At 42.7% G+C, this 22,312-nt stretch overlaps 1 protein-coding gene across 4 annotated transcripts in view; it reads left to right on the top strand.

Annotated features, from left to right (window-relative positions):
• The first annotated feature begins 5,090 nt into the window (after positions 1 to 5,090).
• STAT3 (signal transducer and activator of transcription 3) overlaps positions 5,091 to 22,312 on the top strand; it is a 70,187-nt gene continuing 52,965 nt past the window's right edge. For all 4 annotated transcript variants that reach the window (XM_027625666.2, XM_027625664.2, XM_027625665.2 and 1 more), the window contains exon 1: positions 5,091 to 5,413. The gene's annotated coding sequence lies outside the window, so the exon portion shown is untranslated. The remainder of the gene's footprint in view (positions 5,414 to 22,312) is intronic.

The following is a 22,312-nucleotide window of genomic DNA, read 5'->3' as shown; positions in this document are numbered from 1 at the left end:
GAGTTCACAGGAAACAGCACATAAAGATAGTGATTAACATGCTGGGAGCAACTGTCGGTGGGGGTAGTTACACAACACAGTTACACTTGCCTCTCTGAGCAGGTGAGACCAGTAGGGTGAGAAGGAACTAGGATGTGCCAAATTTGGAGAAGGAAAAAGAATGGCCTGTGCAAAGGCCCTGAGGTGGAAAACGGACTAGCTGGAATTTAGTGGGAATGGGGGAGGTTGGTGGGATAGGCAGGGCCTTGACAGGAATAAGAGAAAGGAGAATTGTTTTATCCTAAGCTGCATGGGCAGCCATGGAAGGGACAGAATGACAGGGCATGAATGACGTTTTAAGCAGCATAGGAAAAGAGCTTTGCCTTGAAAATATTGAGGAGGGAGGACTGTTCTTCAGACAGGAGGAAGGAGAGATGCTCTTCTTTATTATTTTAGTGAGGGGGAAGTTGGGCAGTCCTGGTGAGCCTTTCTGTTGCTGAGCCCCACAGGGGTCCCATCATACACACAAGTTGCCCCTTGCTCCCTTTGGTCACCACAATGACTCCTCACCCATTTGTCACCCCCAAGATTCTTCTCCACATCTTTTCTTTGCCAAGTCTTCTTGATTTAGAGTTTAACTGCTAATTTCTCCAGGGAAGAGAGAGTAAATACAGTTTCTAGAAACTTACAAAGTCTGATCAGTCTCAGTTCCTGATCTAGCTTATAGTTCCTGAGTCTGTCTGAAATGATAAATGGAAACTTATCCTACTTACTTATTGCCATGTAATAAACCACCCCAAAACTGGTTTAAGACAATGACAACATTTATTTTGCTCATGAATTTGTAATCTGTGTAAGGCTCAGCAATAATGATTCACCTCTGCTTCACTTGGCCTCTGTTGGGGTGGCTTGAAAGCTGGGGGCTGGAACCATCTGGGGGCTGGCTCCACTCAAGTTGATGCTTGCTGTCACCTGAGCCTTAGCTGGACTGTTGGCCAGACACATACATGGGGCCTCTACATATAGCTTGGGCTTCCTCAAACAGTTCTAAGGGTGAGTGTCCCAAGGGAAAGTCATGTGGAAGCTGTACCGTGTTTTATGGCCTCACCTCAGAAGTCATGCAGCATCATTTACGCTGTATTCTATTTATTAAAAGTGAGTTACTGAGGGAGTGGAATCAGATTCGACCTTTAAATGGGAGAAGTATCAAAGAATTTGCAGACATGTTTATAAACCACTACAGGCCTGAATGGGATGGACTCTGGTTTATTCACTTGATGGGTAGAGGGTGGGCACCTCATCTTTCCCCTCTTTTAGACTCTTCCTTGGGAATCCAAGAGGAAGGTTAAGCCGGCGGATATAGTCAAAGAAGAGCAGCCATTCAGGCTCTCGAGTTAGACGTACTTGGATTTTAATCCTGGATCTGCCATTTACCAACTCCATGTTCTTAGGTAAGTCACTTAACCTTGGGTAAGCCTCCTATTCTTCATCTGTAAAATCACAGTATCTTCCTCATGGGGTCATTGTAAGGATTAAGTGAGTTAATAGCTGGGTTATATATATATATGCTCAGAGCAGTGGCTAGTTCATAGTAAACACTCCATGTTAGCTATTTCGAATATGATTACTCAATATATGTTTATCAATATTTAACTCATGCTCAAATGAGTTCTGGGATAGATGCTATATGCTGGAATTATGAAAATGAGCATGAAGGGGTTCAACCTTCCAGGAACCTACAGCTATATTCCTACAGGATTATATGTATAAAAATATAAATATAATGTATTCATATTATATATAATAATATATAATTTTATATAATACATATAAAACATATATTATATATATGTATATATATTTTTTTTAAGTAATCTCTATACCCAACGTGGGGTTTGAACCCATGACTCCAAGATCAAGAAGCATATAATCCACCGATAGAGCCAACCAGGCATCCCTGGGATGTGTTTTAAGCATGCAGGCAGAGTCCAGGCTTCAGAGTCAGCCAGAGCTGATCCTCATTCTGGGTTTGTCTATAGTTTCTAGTTGTGGGAACTTGGACCCACTTTCACTTTCTCAACCATAATTTTCTCAGTTGAAAATGAGAATTACAATAGTACCTACCTCACTGGGTATTGGTGAGGATCAAATGAGATAATCAGGGTAAAAAGCTTAGCACAATTCCTGGAGCATGGTAATTACTTAATACGTGTTAACTATTAATTTCATTTATCAGGAAGTAGGCTAATTAATTGAGACATTGCAGTCCAAGGTAAAGAGTGCTATACTGGATGGGGAAACAAGCTGCTAAAGGAGTCTGGCAGGAGATTAACTTTGCCAGGAAAAATTTCAGAAAGCCCTGAGGAGGTAATGTTGGACTGGGTTTTGAAGAATGAGTAAGAGTTTTCTGGCTGAGAATGAGGAAAGAGAAGGCATTCCAGGCAGAGGGAAGAAGATCTGCAAAGGCATAAAGTAACAAAAGGCGTTGACATATTTGGAGGAAGGTGATAAATTCAATGTGCGAGTTTAAGGTGTATGGTATGGAGGGAAGGAGGCTGGAAAACAAAGTTCAGGTCAAAGCATTGGCTTATGTGGGAGAAACTGTAAGCCATCTATAAGCTGGGGGGATTCGGTAGAGTGTGGAGAAAGGCCAGTAGTGCGGCTGGAGAGAGGTTTTATAGGTGGAACAGATAGACTCAGGGGGATATTTTATGTGTGCATGTGGGGGAGGGCAGTGAGGGAAACAATGGCCATCTGCTGAGGAGTCAATGGAGGAGGGCAGGGTTTGAGTGGATGGAACAAAGCTATGGGATGGGGTGTCCAAAAACCTGGCTCTAAACCCACCTGATATACCACCGAGTATCTCCATGATCTTGAGAGTGTCACACTATTTTTTTTTAAGATTTTATTTATTCATTTGACAGAGAGAGAGAGCACAAGCAGGGGGAGTGGCAGGCAGAGGGAGAGAGAGAAGCAGGCTCCCGGCACAGCAGGGTGACCCCAATGTGGGACTCGATCCCAGGACCCGGGGATCACGACCTCAGCTGAAGGCAGTCGCTTACCCAACAGAGCCACCCATGCGCCCTAGAGAGTGTCACACTATTTTGTCCTTAGCTTTCTATTGGTAAATAATATAGCTTCTATCGGCTACATATAATTATTGTGAAAAAGAAAAGAGGTAATGAGTAAGTGCTTTGTGAACAGTAAATAACAAAACAAATATCAGACCTTATGTTATTAGGGAGGCGGTCAATTGCATGGAATAGCACAGCTAAAGCAGAGTTTAGGTGAGATGGAAGGTAAGGGTATCTCTTCTGTTCTGGGGTGAAGATAAACACAGGAACACACACACACACACACACATACACACACACACCTGGGGTGAAGATAAACACAGGCACACACACACACACACACACACACCAGATAAATACAGTAATTTCCACACTATGACTGGGCTGGATCCACAGGAGGGCAAAGGGAAACTCAGTTCCACCACCAACGACTTTACCAATTGTGCTATAGATGCTTTCACCTCTCACTTGGGTTTAAGGTGGTCCAAAGATCCAAATCTGGAGTCTTGGGCTGGGGTTCAGGTATCTGGGGAACCATCAGAATTTGTGAGTAAAAGTCATGCTGTAAATTTCTTGGGGCCAGAATCCACAGTCTCCATCCGACTCTCAGAAGCATCTGTGACAACCCACCCCCCTGCCCCCCAAAGTTTAAGAGTCATTGATTTTCTCACCAGAAATTGAGAAATTTCTCACCAGAAGGCGACAGATGTTCATTTAAAATTTTTGACTTTTCTAAACTACTTCATTTTTCGAAACAAGGTCATGTTTCATTGAGCCATGAAATGAAAAGTTTCATTGAAAAAAACTCATCAGGGGCACCTGGGTGGCTCAGTTAAGCGACTGCTTTTGGCTTGGGTCATGATCCAAGGGTCCTGGGATCAAGCCCCGCATGGGGCTCCCTGCTCTGCAGGGAGCCTGCTTTTCTTCTCCCTTTCCCTCTGCCTGCCACTCCCCCTGCTTTTGCTCTCTCTCTGTGTCAAATAAAATCTTAAATAGAAAAGGAAAAAAAAAACTCATCAGGGATTATCTGGATGGTGCCATAGGGCCCTGTTTAGATTTCGTCTTTATATCTCTTTGTATTAAACACAATAAACACAAATATTACTGTTATTTTTAAAAACCCTGATAGTGTCAGCACGTGCGCAAACACACACACACACACACACACCCCCACACACACACACACACACACACACCCCATTCCATTATGCAAGGTACATCCCCTATTTTGTAAGGTAAAATGTCTACATTTCCTATAAACTACTGGCTTTACTGCAGTAAAACTTGGAATCGAAGTAGACTAGACGAAGAAGAAAAAGGCAGGCAATTTCAAGTATTTCAGCTCAGACTTATAAAAATAATGTGTATATGTGTCAATCTTCACATACGCTGTCGTCTGCCTTCTTGTGAACCCGCCAATGTGCAAGCCGTTGGCGTTTGATGCTTGAAGCGACGGAACGGAGGACAGGGTTAAATCCACTACCCTCTCCCCACGCACTCTAGTAATTACTCTATTTCCACGTCATGTTTCCGGGTGTGTGTGTCCCGACTCACGCAGAAACTGAAGTTCAAAGCAGGCGGGAGTCACCCATGTTCTTTTTGCTGTCCCCAGAAACCCAGTTCTGGCGTTGGGCCCCCTGAGGATCTGGCGACACCTGGGGACTGTCTAACTGGTTGATTCCCACGTCGTAAGTGGCTTGCAAACTCGCCCCCACGTGGTGCCAAGAGCTGGGAAAAGGGAGAGCAGGCAGGAGAGAGCCGCATCAGGGGCATTTAAAGTGTCCTGACGTCACGCATTGCCAGGAACTCAGCTGAGTTTTCAGCAGGACATTCCGGTCATCTTCCCTCCCTCCCCCGGGTTTCTGTGCGCAAGGCCGCGGCTCTTCTTCTGCTGTGATGGAGGGAGGAGCACTAAGTGCTAGGAACAGCCAGAACTGGGGCGTTCCCAGCCTAATGTTGGCCCCGCCCTTTCCCCAGAGGCTCTTCTCATTGGCCAGTGGGTGGGGCTTCGGGTGTACTGTATATGCACCAGTGCTTCTGGGCGGCCGGGGAAACTGGCCGTTTCATGAATTATGCAGAAGCGGCGTGTCTCTGCCAGGCTAGGGCTGGGCGGGGATTGGCTGGAGGGGCTGTAATTCAGCGGTTTCCGGAGCAGCCGCGGCGTAGACGGGGAGGGGGAGTCTGGGGTTCCGACGTCGCCGCGAAGCGAGCGAGCCCGAACCGGATCCTTGACGAGCTGCCCTGCTCGGCGCTCTCTCTCCGTGTCTGCCAGGAGAGGCCCCGCGGCCTGAGGGAGCCCCGCGGCCCGCACCCCGGCGCAAGCGCAGCCCCGGCCTATCGGGCCTGAGCCCGAGAAACAGGTGAAGGGGGTGAAGGGTGGGGCCACCCCCCCCGACGGCCCCCAGGCCTGGGGATCCGGAGGGGGGGCGCGGGAGAGGTCGGGGGCCTCTGCAGTGTTTGGGGGAGTTGTGGATGGAAACTTAAGTGGGTCGGGGGGGGAATACGTGGAGACGCGAGTGTCGATCTGAAGGGACAACTCCCGGGATGACAGGAGCGGGCCTCTGAAAGGGACAGGGGGCGCTGGAAGGAAGTTTCGTTCTTTGGAGAAAGGGCAGACGCCGAGGAAGAGAGAAAATGGGCACAAGGGGGAGGACAGTGGGGCGAGGGCACTACAGGGTGGGGGTGGCAGGAGTGAGGGACAGCCCCCCGACTTCCTGCTCCCAGAGGCTCTGGGGACGTTCCGGCCACAGGAGCAACTGTCAGGCCGGCAGAGATCACGGGCGGGAGGTGGGGGTGTTGGAAAGAGCTTTCTCCCCTCTCCCCGGCGGCGCTCGGCCGAGCCAATTCCTCGGCCTTGCCCTGTTCCCTCTCCTTTAGGAGCCAGCTGTGCCCCTTTAGAGGAGGGAATAGGTGTCTTCCTCCTACAGCCCCACAGGCTGGTTGGTTGTGGGTAGGATTATTGCATAAGAATCAAGTTTCCTGTAGGGAAATTGACAGTCTTGTACTCTTTTTAAATTCCCTCCACTTTTTTTTTCTAGATTAAACCTTGCTTCCCTCCTCCCCTTCTAAGAACAAAACAAAGCAAAATAAAACCCCCACCAAGCCAGTTCTAGAGAGAAATAAACCTCTTTCTTCCTTGACATTGTTCTTTTATAAACACCTGGTAAACTTGGCCAGAAGATAAATAATTGAGCCCTTGCGTTTACTGGATTGTGGTGTTGCTTAATTGCATAGGACAGAATGAACCAGTCGAGAGTGGGAGTTTTCTGTCTTTGAGCCAAGATCTTGGGTAAACGCAGAGGGAAACAAAGACAGGCTGGCCTTGGCAAAGCCTAGCCTGAAAACTTTACCTGTGATCTGGGGGTGTGGTTGGGCTAAAGTTAGCGAAATTCAAACCATCATCCAAGTTGCTTTTTCCATGTTTAGTGCACACCTTTCTGCGTTACATCAAGTGTGTGTGGTATTGACACTTTAAAAAAAATAAAAATGTCCATAATGTGTATCTGCTGGTTTTTATCCTGTGTGCATCTACAGGCTATATTCTGTGTATGCGTTGTAACTTTTTGGCTGGCTCTGCTGATAAAGAGCATTGGTTGGAATAAATCAGAACTATAAATCATCTCAATCTTTCATATGTGGATTTAGACTGTTATGACTTGCTTCAGCCAAATTTCTGTTATATATTAAATATGTCTGTATTCCCTGAGTTGACACATTTATTTCCTTGTTACATGTGCCAGACTGGCATACTAGCAGAATTTTTGCTCAGACATTTGCATAGTGGGATGGGGAAAAGAAGTCTGGAATACTGAAAAAAAAATTGTTGTAGATATTGGAGGGTTGATCTTAAAGAGTATATATTTGTTAGCATATCCACCACAGAGAACCACTAGCAAATTCACGGGTCTTTTATTTCTGTATATAGTACTTTTGGGAAGAATAACTGTTTAGAAATATCCACAGCTGTGACTTGCCCTACAAAGGGTAGATAGTTCATATGACATTAACCCCATTTTATGGATAAGGAAACTGAGGCTAAAGGAACAGGGCGCTTGCCCAAGGCAGCAGAGTGTCATAGTGGTAGAACTTGTACCTTCGGCATATTTTGTTATTTTGACCTATGTTAAATATTAGATCTTGATTTACAGTGAGTGTAGACCCTGCTGGGAAAAGTGTCACTGAAATTCTCACATCTGTCTGGACAGTGAAATACCACAAATAGGCTGTAAGACTCCAAGGGAGATAGCCAATAAACAGGTGCAAAAAGAAGTAGAACTAGGGTTTGCTTAGGTTATTTTTCTATCTGCTGTGTATAACTTGGGAAGTCACTAACTTCTTAGTGTAACTTGTCATCAGAATTTAGCTATTTGCTAGTGGAGAGAGATAAAAATGCCATTTAAATCCAGAGTGCCTTGTGGCTTGATCAGTGATCATTTGTGTCTCTAGAAAGTTGCTTTCTCCTCCTGCCTCTGCTTGTCTTGACTTTCTGATGTGAGATGGGGCAGAGGTTGTGACCATTCCAGATGCTGAGTCCAGCACCTTTTTACCTTATGGTTTCCCCAGAGGTGGTGTACAGATCAACAAATATTTGCTTTTTGCAACTTTGTGAAAGTTGCCATGAAGAATCAGAGGCTTTGTTCACAGGACTTGCAGTCCACTGAGGGGACTTGATAAATGCTGTATCCCTATAGGGTAACATGTCTTCAAAGAGGTGGTGAGGTGTTAAGCCTGTGCCATCCAACAAGGTAGCTGTTATGTATTCAAGTATATATAAAGCACATCTATAGAACATTCCCATTGTCCTGGAAAGTTCTGTTGGACAGTGCTGCACTAAGCGCTATGGTCTTCAGAGGAAGGAGAGGTTATGAGGCCTGGAATGGTCTAGGAAGTCTTGCCAAAGGAGAGATTTGATATGGGTCCCAAATAATAGCTGAAATGTGATAGGTGTAAAGAATTTGGGGGGAGGAGGTATGGTGGTACAATAGGAACAAAATCCTGGTAGATTAGGAAGGTAAGTAGGGGAGGAGTGTCTACTCATAAGAGGCCTTGAAGGCCAGACCCTGGAATTTCAGGTTTGGTCCTTCCAAAGATTTGTGAGGCCAGGTACCGGTGTTTAATAATGGAGTGCCTACTGTGTGTCGGGCGCGTGCCTGGCATCGGTTAATTTGTACAAAGTAGATCAGTGCACGTGGCCTCTGCCCTAGGGGAGTTGTCCTTGGGCCTGAGCTTTTAAGTTGGGCCAGCACCCAGAGAGGTGTTCTGACTTAACAGATTCGTGTGTTTAAGTGCAGAAGTGTCTTTTAGGATTTTTAATTGGCTGTAAATGGCCACTCATATTTTATGTCTTCCGTATTTAAACAATTTTACTATAACTTTAGGGTCATTCATAAAAAAACACCAAAAGAGCACTTGAGGGATGTCCCCAAATCTTCAAGAAGTCCTGGTTCCTGGAGCAGCCTTGGTGAGATCCAGCAGGATGACATTGCCAGGCCATATCAGTCTTTGTTGGTTATGGTGAAAAGAATTAATGTCCCAGTTACGCATTTGTCACTCGGAACCTCAGCTTACTATGGTGCACTTTAGTCTGGATGGCCAGATGGTACTTTGGTGGTCAGTTGTTTGAAATGTCTCTAGTTTTTGGGGCGCCTGGGTGGCTCAATAGTTAAGTGCCTGCCTTCAGTTCAGGTCATGGTACCAGGGTCCTGGGATCGAGCCCCACATCGGGCTCCCTGCTCAGCGGGAAGCCTGCTTCTCTCTCTCCCACTCCCCCTGTTTGTGTTCCCTCTCTCACTGTGCCTCTCTCTGTGAAATAAATAAATAAAATCTTTAAAAAAATGTCTCTAGTTTTTAAAAGGAACAGCATGTGGAAGGATGAATTTCTGTTCTGCTCAGTTCTCATTATGTTAGGATTATCACAACTCTTAGGTCAGGCAGGCAAACGTTTTATTTCATTTTTGTTTTGTCTTAATTAATTTATTTATTATCAGCAAACATTTTATACTGAGAGCCAATTACTATGCTAGGCCATATCCAAGGGTAATGAAATATTGTTACTGTTTTCACGGAACTAGAGGCATTGTGCGGACCAGGGTGTGTGTTGCTTCAGTATGGACACAGGGCAGGGGAGGTGACAGGATGAGAGGTTCACATCTGGGCCCCTGGGTGGCTCAGTCGGTTAGGCGACTGCCTTCGGCTCAGGTCATGGTCCTGGAGTCCCGGGATGGAGTGCCGCATCGGGCTCCCTGCTCGGCAGGGAGTCTGCTTCTCCCTCTGACCCTCTTCCCTCTTGTGCTTTCTATCTCTCATTCTCTCTCTCTGAAATAAATAAATAAAATCTTAAAAAAAAAAAGAGGTTCACATCTGATGCTCTGGAGTCAGATTGGTCTGGGATCAGATCCTGGATCTGCTACTTCCTCCTCAGAACTTGAGTCTGTTTCTTATCTGTGAAAGTGGAGGATAACAGGGCCTATCTCCTAGGTCTGTTGAAGATTCAATGAGATAATATAGGTAAAATGCTTAGCATAATGCCTGCCCCACAGTGAGAACTCCATAAATCTAAGTTCCTATAAAATATCCCAGAAAAGAGATTCATTCTCTTCAGGGGTGGGAAAAGGCTTTATCACAGAGGGGCTTTATCAGGTTGGAATGCCTATGAACGGGGTTTTGTAGGGTGAATAGGAATTCTCCCGACAAAGTTGAGTGGTGAACAGTTGCGTTCAAGGCCAGGGAACATGAATGTGCAGAGGCTTAACACAGCAGAGAGTGTCCAGGGAGCTAGTACAAGTGCAGGTTCTTAATTTAGGAGGGCTGAACTGAGGGGAGAGGAAGCCGCCGAGCTACGGCTCTTCCCCCTACTCTTCTGTTCCTTATTGGGTTCACATGTCATTAAAACTAAGTTGTGTGGTCCTGCTTACAAAAGAAATATATGCTATTACAAAACATTCGCATTTGTAGAACTATAAGCTATGTGTATTTTATATATATCCTGTTAATAGTTGTATTAATGTTTAATGGTGTGTATATCTCCAGATTTTTTGCACCTTTTTCTACTTAACCAATTTATATTGGACACATTTTTTGCAAACTTCTTTTTAATAGCATAAATAAAAGAAGGCAAATCTACCCCCCAAAATACAATAAGGTTTGGATTATCTGGCTTTTCTTTCTACTACCCCCACCCAGAAGAATAAATGACTCTTCTAGTCACTGAACTTTTGCCTGACCTTTGGCTTTATAACTACATTGGACAAGGAACTTATTTTGAGCTTTCCTAAGGTAACATTGTAGTGTCAAAATGCTTGGGCTGTGTGTTTGAGGGTCTCATGATCCAAAGTTGCTATAGGAAGTAAAAGAATAGGCTGTGAGGTCAGACTCCTTGGGCTTTAATCCCAAATCCAGTGCCCCTTAGACTTTGGGTCAGTTGCTTTAACTTCTCTAGGCTTCAGTTTCTGTAGCCATAAAATACAAATACCAGCCTTCATTGTAGGGAAGTTGTGAGGATTAAGCAAGGTAATGTGCATATATATGTATGTGTATATGTTTGTTTGTTTTAAAGATTTTACATATTTACTTGATAGAGCACAAGCAGGGGGAGTGGCAGGCAGAGGGAGAGAGAAGCAGGCTCTCCACTGAGCAGGGAGCCTGATGCGGGGCTCGATCCCAGGACTCTGGGATCACGACCTGAGCCAAAGGCAGACGCTCAAATGACTGAGCCACCCAGGTGCCCCTGTTTGTTTATTTATAGTAGACAATATGCCCAATATGGGGCTTGAACTCAGTACCCCTAGATCAAGGGTCACATGCTCTACCGGCTGAGCCAGCCAGGTGCCCCACAAGATAATGTAAAGCACTTTGCACAGTGCCTGGCAGATAGCTAAAATTTGAGTGCTAATAATTAATATCATTAAAAACTGCAGTATCTACCTACAAAGTCAGGCAAGTTATGATTCATGGTAGCCATTAATGACCCAAAGGAAAGAAGGAGTAATTGGGAGATTCTAACCTAATAGGAAAAAACTAAATGAATAGGGACCAGGGGGATTTACATTGTGGTGGAGGAGAGGGAGGCTGTCACGTAAAAGGAATAGGCAAACCGTAAATTCCTGTTTACATGAATGCCCTTGTGATAGGTCTCTTTGCCTCTTCTAGAGCCTATGATTGTGGGCCATTTATTTTAAGTAATATTTGACACATTAAAAATGTATTACCACTTAGGAATTTGAACAGTCCCTTGGAGTTCATAACACCAAAAGTGCACATGATGCTGAAGGTTTGAGGGGCAGAGGAGGCAGACACGGAAGGTGGGGCTGCATACTGTTTGGGGGTGTGGCGCATCCCAAGTGGAATGAATGACTTGTCTGAGGCTAGGAGGTGATTTGTCCCTTCACATTTGTGTGTGTGTGTGTGTAAGTGCATATGTTTTCACCCAGAGTAGAGCTTCATTTTCTTGTCCTGTAACTTTCCTTTACAAACGCATCTGTATTCAAAATAGCCTTGCGGTTAAGAAGAACCACTCAGCAGGGCACCTGGGTGGCTCATTGGGTTAAGCGCCTGCCTTCGGCTCAGGTCATGATCCCAGCGTCCTGGAATCAAGTCCCGCATCAGGCTCCCTGTTCGGCGGGAAGCCTGCTTTTCCTTCTCCCTCAGCTGCTCCCCCACCTTGTGCTCTCTCTCTCTCTCTCTCTCTCTCTCTCTCTCTCAAATAAATAACATCTTAAAAAAAAAAAGAAGAACCACTCAGCTTCTCCCTGAAACAGGTTTTCTCACACTGGCTCTCCAGTTCGGGATCTGAGAAGCCGGGAAAGAAAGGCCACCCTGTTGCTTCTAGCACGTATGTGGGGCAGGAGGAAGCCAACAGAGCTTGAAAGAGAAAGTAAACCTTCTGGTAAATAAATGGCTTCCCTACTGTGGAGGAGGAGCACAAATTATTAGGGGGATGTTTGGGTAGTTTTTGTAAAAGCCATTTCTGAAAACTGATTTAGATTAGCGAAGGTGAGCTCAATTTAGGAAAACCCTGCCCAGTCTGGTGTTAACCACCTGTTTTCCCGCTTTGTTGATTGATTTTATTAGTTTTCGGTATCCTGACCACTCATTCTGGTTATGAGAAATGGAGGATTTGAGTCTGAATTTGAGCACCTGCTTAGGTGAAACCTTCCTAAAATGCATGTTTTTCGAGTCTTTTCTAATGTTACTTTTGTTTTGCTGTTCAGCATATGCTGTTTTTATGACAGAAAAGCATAAGACTTTCCTTTGTTCTCCCTTTCTCTCCCCACCAAGGTAATCTTCAAAACCTCAAAGCCCAGATGTTAGCTGTGTAATTACCTCTCCTATAAACTGATCAGAGTGCAACATTGCATCGAGTTAGCATTAAAGTAGTCAGCCTTTGAATTTTTTTTTTACTTGTGGTTTAGACACGATAAATATTTAATCTCAGACTGATTTTGTCTGACAGATCAGTTTGGTATTTGGGCCCCTTTTTATCAGTATGTTTAGGGAAAGCAAATTTATTGAAACGTTAACCAAAATAAAACATAATTAAGATTCAGGTGACTTTTATGCATAGGGGCAGATGGAACAACTGAAGGATTCTCGAGCCAGATATCAATATTTATTCTTTTTTTTTTAAGATTATTTATTTATTTGAGAGAGAGGAGAAGGAGCAGAGGGGGAGGGACAAGCAGACTCCAGAGCCCTAGGTGAGGCTCCATCGCAGGACCCTGAGATCGTAACCTGAGCAGAAACCAAGAGTCGGACCTTTAACCGACTGAGCCACCCAGGCGCCCCCCTCTTTTTAAAATTTTTATTTACTTCATTATTTTTTAAGATTTTATTTATTTATTTGACAGAGAGAGACCCTGGGAGAGGGAACACAAGGGGAGTGTGAGAGGGAGAAGCAGGCTTCCCCCTGAGCAGGGAGCCCGATGTGGGGCTGGATCCCAGGACCCTGAGATCATGACCTGAGCCAAAGGCAGCCGCTTAATGGCTGAGCCACCCAGGCGCCCCTCTCCCTTTTTTTTTTAAAACAGGTATCACATTCTGTTTAATTTGGGAACTCCTGGGGTTTTTTTGTTTTGGGTTTTTTTTTAGAGAAGGAGAGAGAGAGAATCCCAAGCAGGCCCCTCTCCCAGCACAGAGCTCCATGCAGAGCTTGACCCCATAACCCCGATCTCATGACCGGAGCCCAAATCAAGAGTCAGATACTCAACTGACTGAGCAACCTAGATGCCCCACAAATATCAATATTTATTCTTAATTCTGTGTGTTATTGTCCTTTTGCATTTAAGCGCATAAGTAAGAGTGGACTGTAACTGTGTAGATGCCCTGTGTAGATGTCCCTTTAAGGGACACCTTAAAGTCCTAATAACTGTGTTGGAGAATATTGGGTTCATGGAGCCATCTGGAATTCCTGTTTCTCAGTGTACCACTGTGGTGCCAGACATTGATAGTGGGCGAGGTTGTGCCTGTTGGGAGTCGGGGGGGGGGGGTTGGTTTATGGGAACTCTGTACTTTCTGCTCAGTTTTGCTTTGAAGCTAAAACTGCTCTAAAAAGTAAAGCTTGTTAATTAAAATCCTATATCTGCAGAAATATCCAAGGTGTCCTGGGTCAGAAGTGCTCTGTGTGATTCCATAGACTTCTGCCTCAGTTTATCCTAAGCTTTACAATGAGGGTACCATTCTTATATACCCAGTGAGAATATCTTCCGAGTAGGGGAGACTGAGGCTGGATGTGGGGGATAGAGAAGACCCACACACCAAACAGTCTGTAGATTAAACTACTTCCCCTTTCCCCTAGGAAAGATGAATGCTAGCTAGTCTTAACCACAGATTTGCTGCAAGAATATATCAGTTTTGTTTTTCGGTTCCAGACTCCAGTTTTCTTCATCGTAAAAGCAATATTTTAGGAAAAAAAAAGAAAGAAAGAAAGAATAGGTTTAAATTAATCAATATACAAAGGTTTGTAGTGAGTGGAAAGTTTTCTTTTTAACTTATCCTCTGAATTCTCTTTCCCAGGGACAGCTAGTTACCCATTTCTTATTTTTTTCAGAGTGATTTCATTTGTATGCATGCAAACATACTATTTTCTCTCTCTTTTTCCCTTCCCAAAGAATGTAGTACATTATACACATAATTCTGTATCTGACTTTTTGTCACTTTATCTCAGTAAACACTCCATGTGAATATGTTTGTCTCATGTTTTTGTGTGTGTTTTTAAGATTTTATTTTTAAGTAATGTCTCTACACCCAACCTGGGGCTTGAACTCATAACCCTGAGATCAAGAGTTGCACATTCTTCCGACTGAGCCAGCCAGGCACTCCTGTCTAGTGTCTTTTAAGATCTGCATAGTATTCTAGGCGATGGATGCCATAATTTATTTAGATTTTTCTTTTTTAAGTACAATCTACCCCCCCAGTGTGGGGCTCAAACTCATGACCCCAAGATCAAGAGTCACATGCTCTACTGGCTAAGCCAGCCAGGTGCCTCTTGCTTTTAGTTTAGTTTTTTTTTTTTTAATTTTAATAATTTATTTAATCTCCTAATGATAGTCATAGACTGCAGAATCTAAAGACAGAAAACAATGTTGTGGTAAATATCCTCATATTTGTCTTTGGGCACATATGAATAAATCTGTACACCTATACTTTTAATGTTTTAACCATCCTATGCATACGGTTTAGAAATGTAGCTTTTCAGTTAACAGAGTGCGCATTCTTTTTTTTTTTAAGATTTTATTTATTATTTGACACAGAGAGACACAGCGAGAGAGGGAACACAAGCAGGGGGAGTGGGAGAGGGAAAAGCAGGCCTCCCACGGAGCAGGGAGCCCGACTGGGGGCTCGATCCCAGGACCATCAAGACCTGAGCCGAAGGCAGACGCTTAACGATTGAACTACCCAGGCGCCCCAGAGTGCACACTCTTCTTCTGAAACTTCAATTCTGGGGAGAAATCTAGCTATGTCATTAAATGAAACTCCAGTCTGTCACTTGGGCAGGTAGGAATATTACAACTCCCCACCCTCACCCAGTGCCTGCCACCCACTTAGTTTTTTTGAAAGCTTGCTGTTCATATACCTATGATGCTAGGGCCCAGGTTCCATTAATTTCAACCACTCTAGTCCTAAAGCAACAGGCTATTTTGTGTCCTTGGGCAAGTAGGGGCAGGAGCTGTTTTTGGTTTCTGTATTTTTCCCTTGGGTAGGCTGCTCATTGATGCTTCTGTTTGAGGTGTCTGTAGGAGAGCCATTCTCAGAGTGTGGTGCACAGATCCCTGAGGGCCCCTGAGACCTTCCACAGGGGGTGTTTGATATCAAAGCTATTTTCATGGTGTTATTTGTGTCTTTTACTTAGTTGGCAAATACACCTAACAGTAGTTACTGTATGTAGTGCACTCACAGAAAGAAAAACTGACTTAAGAATGTCCATGATAGGTGGCGCCTGGGTGGCTCAGTCATTAAGCATCTGCCTTCAGCTCAGGTCGTGATCCCAGGGTCCTGGGATCGAGCCCCCCATCAAGCTCCCTGCTCAGCTGGAAGCCTGCTTCTCCCTCTCCCACTCCCCCTGCTCGTGTTCCCTCTCTCGCTGTGTCTCTGTCAAGTAAATAAATAAAATCTTAAAAAAAAAAAAAAGAATGCCCATGATACAATAGTAAACAATATTAATTTCTTTCCTTTCAACTCTGGAGGATGTGCCTTTTTTGATATTCTGTGATGAAATGGGAGGCAGGCATAAAGCACTTCTGCACTTGGAATTATGATGGTTGTCTCAGGGAAGAGCTCTTGTGGGAACATTTCAATTATAATCTCAAACTAGCTGCTTTTTTTCATGAAACACAGTTTTTACTTTGAAAGAATGACAGACAGACCAACTGGAATGTTGGTAGACATTTCCTCAAAAATGAAAGAAGAGAAGCTGTCTCTTCAAGGAAAATAACTGGCAATATTTGTTGCCAATGATAAAATTTAAGCTTTTGAGTGAAAATTAGAATTTGAGGAAACTTGAGAGAAAAATTGTGAGTTTGATGGCTTTCTCATATTAATGAATGGAATTTTTTTAGTGAAACAAATGTGATTTTTTGATAGTTTATAATGAAATGTGTCAACATTTGGAAAGTTTGCGTGTCTCTGAGAGAGTGTTTTCCAAATGATTAGTGCGCGACATTACTAAATCATGCTTGGGGAAACATTTTATTCAAATTGCCAGGTAGACTAATGGATCTCATTGTAGCTGAGTATGAAAAATTAATTGAGATCCAAAGACGTGCAATCCACATTGCATCTGATCTTTAAGAAATTACTACTTGTTGGGGGCACCTGGGTGGCTCAGTCGGTTAAGCATCTGCCTTCGGCTCAGGTCATGATCCCAGAGTCGTGGGATCGAGCCCCATGTCAGGCTCCCTGCTCAGCGGGGAGCCTGCTTCTCACTCTCCCTCTACCTGCCTTTCTGCCTACTTGTGCTGTCTGTCAAATAAATAAATAAAATCTTAAAAAAAAAAAAAAGAAATTACTACTTGTTGAATTTTGGTGTAGTGTTAAGGAATATCCAAAATTATCTGTAAAAGCTATTAAGATACTCTCCTCCTTTTCCAACTAGTGTGAAGTCAAGTTTTCTTCATCAAAGCAACATACTGCAACAGATTGAATGCAAAAGCAGATGTGAGACTTCAGCTGTCTTCTATTAAGCCAGACATTAGAGAAATTTCTAAAACTTTTAGTGTCACTCTTTCCACTCATTTTTTTTGTTTTGGAAAATATAGTTCTTTTTCATAGAAATGTTATTTATGTTAACATATAATAGGTTTATTATTTTTTAAATGAATTAATATTTTTAAAATTTCTGTTTTAATTTTTCTTTTTTTTTTAAGATTTCTATTTATTTTTTTTGACAGAGACAGCAAGAGAGGGAACACAAGCATGGGGAGTGGGAGAGGGAGAGGCAGGCTTTCCGACGACGAGCTGGGAGCCGGATGCGGGGCTCAATCCCAGGACCCTTGGGATCATGACCTGAGCCGAAGGCAGACTCTTAACGACTGAGCCACGCCGGCGCCCCTCTGTGGTTAATTTCTAATACAGTAAATATTGGTAGATATAACCTTCATAAATAAATGCTCTTTGAGGTCCTTATTTTTAAGGATATAAAGGGGTCCTGACAGCAAAAAGTTTGAGAACTGCTGGTCTAAAGATTTTAGTACAGGAACTTCCAGGATACTTGTTAAAAAAGAAAAAGAAAATGTTATGGTTTTGACCCAGGAATCTGATTTAGTAGATCTAGGGTCATTTTAACAAGCAGTCAGGTATTCTGATGTAGGTGGTCCTTGGCTTGAGACATGATGCTCTAAAGAACCATGAGCTGTAAAGTCTTTTTTCGGATTAGCAAGGTCATGTCCACAGGGTTTAGAAATCATTGTTGTTTTGGAGATAAAGGTAAATGGTAGACATGTAGTTTACTAGGGAAAAAATGCTTTGGAGATTCTTTTTTCTTTCTTCCTTTCTTTCTTTCATTTATTTATTTATCTTTTAAAAGATTTTAAGTAATCTCTATACCCAATGTGGGACTTGAACTCACAACCCCAAGATCAAGAGTCACTTGCTCAGGTGCCTGGCTTGCTCAGTTAAAGGTGCATATTGCTCTTGATCTCGGGGCCCCTGGATATTTCTTTTTATTCTGTTTACTCTTCTTAGTATTTACGGACCTTAATATTAATCAGGGGTGGATTATGACTATCAAAAAACTCATGACTTTACTAGGTTAATGTTCAGTCTTGTTTTATTGATAGACAATACATGAACATATTAAGACAGTGTCTGACTGCTTTGATTAATTTCAGACATGTCTTTATAATAAGTTTCAGACATGTCTATTTCAGACATGTCTTTTTTTAATATTATTTCTTAAAGATTTTGTTTACTTACTTGTTTTAGAGAGTGAGTGAGAGAGCGAGGGGAGGGGCTGAGGGGGAGGGAGAGTGGGACAAGCCGACTCCAGAGCCCTACACGGGGCTCCATCTCATGACCCTGAGATCATGACCTGAGCCAAAATCAAGATTTGGATGCTTAACCAACCGAGCCACCCAGGCGCCCCTTCAGACATGTCTTCATAATAAAGTTAACTTTCATTTATTACATGTAACATAAGTAAAATTCTTATTTTCCTATATTGCTTATATAACCAATTCAAGGAGGGATTTACTTGTCAGAGATCACACAGTAGAGATAAGACTTACAAATAGATCATTTATCTCTACTAGCCTGGGAATTTGGAAGACTCCAAGTTTGTGTTCTGGCTATACCGTTATCTTTGTGATCACTTAACATTTCTGTCCTTATCTGTAAAATGGGAACAACAACCCATTTGATAGACTTGTTACAGTATCTTGGCCACCTCAGGGTTCTCTTTGGTTGAGTGCTTGACTGGGAAATCCAATGTGAATTCATGCTTCAGGCCAGGTTCTGTCTGGGTGTGATTCTAAGTATTTATTCTTTCTCATTCTAAATCATGTCTACCACCTCACATTGTTGGGTTATAATTTCATGAGTAATTGAGCCTTTTCATAAGTTCTTATGTAGACGCTGATGGATAAGATCAGTTCTTTTCTGGGTGCTTACATCATGCAAAACTATGATGTACATGAGGTGACTTATTTTTCCAAGTATATTATTCATTTTGAGAAGACTTAATAGAAAATTTTTTTAATTGGGGAGATAGCTCATCTATCTGGAATAAAATTTAAGCTCTGTAGGTCAGATTTATCTTTAAAAATCCTTTTCATAAAGCTCAACTCATACATTTTAAAAATTAATAGATTTTATATATATATAAAATTATATATATTTTTTAGAGAGAGAGAGCATGCACAGGGGTGGAGGGGAGAGGCAGAGGGAGGGGGGAGAGAGAGAATCTTAAGCAAACTCCACGCACAGCACAGAGCCCAACAGGGGGCTCAAGCTCATGACCCTGAGATCATGACCTGAGCTGAGATCAAGAGTTTCGGATGTTAACCAAATGAGCCACCTAGGCGCCCCTATAGACTGTATATATATTTTTAGAGCCATTTTAGATTCATAGGAAAACTGAACAGAAAGTATAGACTTCCCATATACCCTCTCCTCTCTCTCCCCACAGTTTCTCCAATTATTAACATCTTGCATTAGTGTAGTACATTTGTTACTGTTGATGATCCAGTATGTATTTTTTTAAACTTTTTATTGTTAATCACCATACATTACATCATTAGTTTGTGATGTAGTGTTCCATGATTCATTGTTTGTGCATATCACCCAGTGCTCCACGCAGAACGTGCCCTCTTTAATACCCATCACCAGGCTAACCCATCCTCCCACCCTCCTCCCCTCTAGAACCCTCAGTTTGTTTTTCAGAGTCCATCGTCTCTCATGGTTTGTCTCCCCCTCCGATTTCCCCCCTTCATTCTTCCCCTCCTGCTATCTTTTTTTTTTTTAACATATACTGTATTATTTGTTTCAGAGGTACAGATCTGTGATTCAACAGTCTTGCACAATTCACAGCACTCACCATAGCACATACCCTCCCCAATGTCTATCACCCAGCCACCCCATCCCTCCCACCCCCCCCACTCCAGCAACCCTCAGTTTGTTTCCTGAGATTAAGAATTCCTCTTATCAGAATATGTATTTTTTAAATCTCTACACCAAATGGGCTCAAACTCACAACCCAGAGATCAAGAATCGCACACTTCACTGACTGAACCAGCCAGGTACCCCATGAGCCAAAATATATACATTATTATTAACTAAAGCCCACAGTTAACATTAGAGTTCACTTTGTTATACATTCTATGGATTTTGACAGATGTATCCACCATTACAGCATCACATAAAATAGTTTCACTGCCTTAAAAATCCCCAGTGTTCCACCTATTCATCCCTTTCCCAAACCATGGTAACCAGCTCATTTTTACTGTCTCCATAGTTTTGTCTTTTGTCTTTGTTGGAATTATACAGTATGTAGCCATTTCAGATTGTCTTCTTTCACTTAGCAACGTTCTTTCAAATCACTCTTTTTGTGGCCTGATAGGTGCATTCCTTTGTATTGCTGATTAATATTCAATTGCCTCTATGTACCACAGTTTGTTTATCCGTTCACCTATTAAAGGACATCTTGATTGATTCCAAGTTTTGGCAGATCAAGTTTTGGCAGTTATGAATAAAGCTGCTATAAATATTTGTGTGCAGGTTTTTGTGTAGATACAAGTTTTCAACTAATTTGGGTAGATACCAAGGAGCATGATTGCTAGATCATATGTTAAGAGTATGTTTAGTTTTGGGGCACCTTGGTGGCTCATTCAGTTAAGCGTCTGACTTTGGCTCAGGTCATGATTTTGGGGTCGTGGGATCTAACCCTGGGTTGGGCTCTGTGATCAGTAGAGAGTTTGCTTGTCCCTCTCCCTCTGCCCCTACCCCTGCTCATGCTTTTTCTCTCTCTGTCTCTCAAATAAATAAATAAAATCTTTTTTTAAAAAAGAGTATGTTTAGTTTTATAAGAAACTGCTAAACTACCTTCCAAAGTGCCTGTACCATTTTATATTCTCACCAACAATGAATGAGAGTTCCTGTTCCTCTACACCCTCACTAGCATTTGATGTTTTCAGCATTTTGGATTTTGACCATTTTAATAGGTGTGTAGTGGTATCTCATTGTCATTTTAATTTACAGTTTCCTAATGGTATATTAAGTAGACCATCTTTTCATATGCATATTTGCCATGTGTATATCTTCTTTGGTGAGGTGCCTGTTCAAATCTTTTGCCCATTTTTAAATTGGGTTGTTTTCTTATTTTTGAGAGAGTTTTAAGAGTTCTTTGTATACTTTGGATATATTTAATTTTTCGTCCTTGAAGCTTTTTTAATTGGCACAAATTTCTCTCCTAGAATTCCAGCTTATACAGAAACAAACTTCGGAATGCTTCTGGTTACTATACTGAGGACAGGGAAATGAAGTACTTACCTCCTCCACCCCTCAGATTTAATTTTCAAATTCTCCTGAGTCCAGATGGGGCTGACCAGAGGGCTGTAGTCCAGAGTATAGACTTAAATACTGATCTTTATGGTTAAAGTAATCTCTCTGCTCTTACATATAATACTGACCCCAGGTAGATTGGAATAGTGGAGAAATACTGGAGATTTCTAAATCTTTTTTGGGAGAAAAATCACTATTTCTAGAGGTCATTCTTCTAGGGCCCTTTTAAATTGCCTTTTTTGGGGGGGTATGTGTCAGATTAAGGGACAAAAGTGAGAAGATACTCTTCCAGGGGTCGTTTCTTCTGGGGAGAAAAGTAACAAGAGTGAGTGCCTATGTGATTTTCTTGGTGGATTTGTCTTGGGATTCAGAAACATTAACCTAATTGAAGGAAGGACTAGGTATGGTGGGCTGGAGTGTCACCAGAGACTTTTGCATTTACCACATTGAAAGGATGCTGTCACCATTTTGCTCACCCTTTAAGTGGTATTGGACACAGTTGAACACATTTTTTCTTAAAACACTCTCTTGGTTTCTGTGACAACATATTCCCTTGGTTTTTCTTCAGTCTTGCTGCTCTTTCCCAGTTTCCTTCCCTGGTTCATCCTCTACCTGAACACTAATGTTTGAAGGGTCCCAGGCCTCTGGGGCTTTCTTTTCCTTCCTTTTTCTATAGTCTGCTTTCAAGTTATCTCATCCATTACTTTGGCTTTAAACATCATCTCCATCCTGGTGATTACCAAGGGTGCCCAGGCCTCTCCAGGCTCCCAATTCCTGTGTCCTGCTGCTCACTTGTCATTTCCCTTCAGACAACTTGTAGTTGTCTGTTTATTTTGTCTAAAACATAACTCTTAAACTTTCTCACCACAAGTTTGTGCCATTCTCCCCACCCAGTTTCCTCCCATCTAAATAAATGGCATCATCATCTACCCCACTGTGCAAACCAAAAATCTGGGAATATCCTTCATTCTCCTGTTTTCTCATACCTCTGCTTCTCTTCAATTATCTGCAAGTTCCATCTAAAGTTTTCTTAAATTCCTGTTCTTGTCTCATCCTGACTTCTGTTCTAGCTCTGTGGTAGACTGGATGCCCTGAAAACCCTCCTGTGCAGAACACCAAGAAATGTTGCATAAACTGAAATCTTCAGTGGCCAAAATCAAATGGAACCTCACTAAAAAAAGGGAGAAGGCACCTGCTTATAATGGGGCTGGGAGGGCAGCATTTACCTATCTCTTTACCAAGGATTTTTTAAAAATATTTTATTTATTTAT

This window comes from Zalophus californianus, chromosome 16 (genome assembly GCF_009762305.2).
Source record: "Zalophus californianus isolate mZalCal1 chromosome 16, mZalCal1.pri.v2, whole genome shotgun sequence".
NCBI lineage: Eukaryota > Metazoa > Chordata > Mammalia > Carnivora > Otariidae > Zalophus > Zalophus californianus.
The sequence above is the reverse complement of the archived record's forward strand: the minus strand, read 5'-3'. Positions and strand labels throughout refer to the sequence as shown.